A 2,500-nucleotide genomic window follows, 5' to 3' on the forward strand; every position below is an offset into this window, starting at 1 on the left:
AAGCCAAAGCTCTACAAGCCAAAGCTCTGCACTCTGCCCGAGGGGATTTCTCCCTGACTGCATCCCCCCGGCATACAATGGCAGGAAGGCTCCAAATGGTTGCCTTCCCCCACTTGACCACTTGATCTTAGCCAAAAGGCCGAGAAGCGATACCGCGCTCGATGCGAATTGATCTCGGGTCCTGTTTGCCCTCCCTCTTTGTTCTCTGGCTGCCGGTGTTGAAAGCAGTCTCGAAGCACTGCCGTTCTCTCCTACTCTGGCCACATTTTTTGCCACCGTTTCTAATTGCAACAGTGGATGAGTTTAAAGAAGTTGCCGTTTTTTCCTTTCTTGCCAGGATTGCTTGACAGATTGGTAAATTTGCCAGTAGGCCACCAATCAGATGGGGGAGGGTTGTGTCTCAACGGACCTCCGTCAGTCAGTCTCAGTCACTAACGAACTGCCGTGGAAGGAAACCTCTTTGAGTAAAACTAGTGACGTGACGTGACGTGTCTCACAATGAGCGAGCGAGTGAGATTGCAACGGCCAATTGAGAAAGAGGTGAGGTGCTGACAATCAGCAGCTCGTGTTGAAACATTCATTCCACGGCAGGCAAGACCAATCAAAAAAAATACTGCAGATGCTGGCTCGGCTCGGCTGGCTGGCTGGCTGGCTGGCTGGCTGGCTGGCTGGAAATGGGAAATAAAAACACAAGGCGTGTTAAAGGCTGGTTAAACTGTCGAAAGAAACAAGGCGTTAATGTTTCAGAAGCGCCTATTGAAAGACGTCTCTCAAGCTGCTCCCTGACTGGGCCCTGTCCGTTGTCATGTTAATCGCTGGTTAAACTGTCGGAAGAAACAAGGCGTTAATGTTTCAGAAGCGCCTATTGAAAGGTGTCTCTCAAGCTGCTCCCTGACTGGGCCCTGTCCGTTGTCATGTTAATCCCAGGGCGGGGGCGGGACTGCTTTGACCGGGAGACCTGTTTTCTGGGACGCAGGTGTGACATTCCAGGGAGGCACCTACTTTGTGCTGATTCGAAACGACCACGACAACGGCAACTTGCAGTTCTATATTACAACAACAACAACGCGCGTGTGGTAGTTGGGAGGGGCTGCGTTCGCGCTCTCCCCCCTGCATTGAAACTCAAAGTTCGATTTTCAATCCCATAGTCCACCAATCGGATGGGAGACGGTGTGTGTGTGTGTGTGTGTGTGTCAGTGTCAGTGTCAGTCTCTCTCTCTCTCTCTCTCTCTCTCACTCTTACTCAGAGCTGCTGTGGAAGGAAACCTTTTTAAAAAGAACTTGCATATTGAAAAAAAGATGTGTCTCAAGCTGCCGGGCCCTGTCCATTGTCACGTTAATGGCAGGACGGGGCAGGACTGCTTTGACCAGGAGACCTGTTTTCTGGGACGCAGGTGTGAGATTCCAGGGGACCTGCTTTGTGCTGATTTCCCTGCCTCCCTCCCTCCTCCCCAGGACTTCCTTCTGAACACCTTTGTCGTTTCAGCGAGGGCCAAAAGCCTGCCTGTGAAAGGGAAGGATCAGCCGGTCAGCCCCCTGCTGGTCGCTGCTGCCAGTGCAGCAGGCGTGCGTGTGTCCTCGGCCTCGTGTCCAGGTCCCTCAGGGACTTGAGGCAGCTCTCCCCGGTGGTCTCGTGGTCAGGACCGGGCTTCGAATCCCAGTCGGGGGGGGATGACTTTCTGCTGCAGATTAATTGGCATGAAGGAAAGTCTCCCCTCCTGAGCGTAAAGCTCCACCCTCACCACCACCACCACCGCCTTTTCCTCCCCTTGACAAACGGACAGACAGACAGACAGACAGACAGTCAGTCCAGTTCGGGAGCGCAGCTTTCATTAAGCAATGGCATTTGTGACAACTCATCGTCTGACAGGTTGATGATTTCCCCACACGCCTCCTGCCGAATAAAAGGCTCACCCTCCCGGACACTACCCCCAGAATCACCCACCCCCCCCCCCCGGGGTGAATATTAAGCCCGAGAACACCGACTGTAACCAACCGCAGTGAAAAGTTGAAGTGGCAACTCATTAACCAGATTTATTTTGGGCAACTCATTAACCAGATTTTTTGTTCATTTGGTTTATGAGTTGCCAAGTGTAAATCTGGTTAATGAGTTGCCACTTCAACTTTTCACTGCGGTTGGTTACAGTCGGTGTTCTCGGGCTTAATATTCACCCCAGGGGGGGTGTATAGCGGGCGATGGCCGGTGTGGAGTGCGTTTTTTGGGGGTTGATTTTCACTTTGCCTCGCTGGTGGAATTTGTGGGAGGCAGGCAAGGGGATTGGTGTGGGCTGGTGGGCGGCAAGGGAGATGCTTGCTTCGGGGTGTTATCCTCACTTTGGTCCGCTGGTGAGAGTAGGCAGCGGCAGGCTGGCAGGCAGGCAGGCAAGTGTGATGTAGTGTGGGGTGCAGTGCAGTGCAGTGCAGTGCTGCCCTGTCGTTTATGAAAGGTTGTAATGACACTGCTTTGCAGCTGACCATGTCCACTGATTTGTGACGCCCG

This window comes from Heptranchias perlo, unplaced genomic scaffold (genome assembly GCF_035084215.1).
Source record: "Heptranchias perlo isolate sHepPer1 unplaced genomic scaffold, sHepPer1.hap1 HAP1_SCAFFOLD_296, whole genome shotgun sequence".
Lineage (NCBI taxonomy): Eukaryota > Metazoa > Chordata > Chondrichthyes > Hexanchiformes > Hexanchidae > Heptranchias > Heptranchias perlo.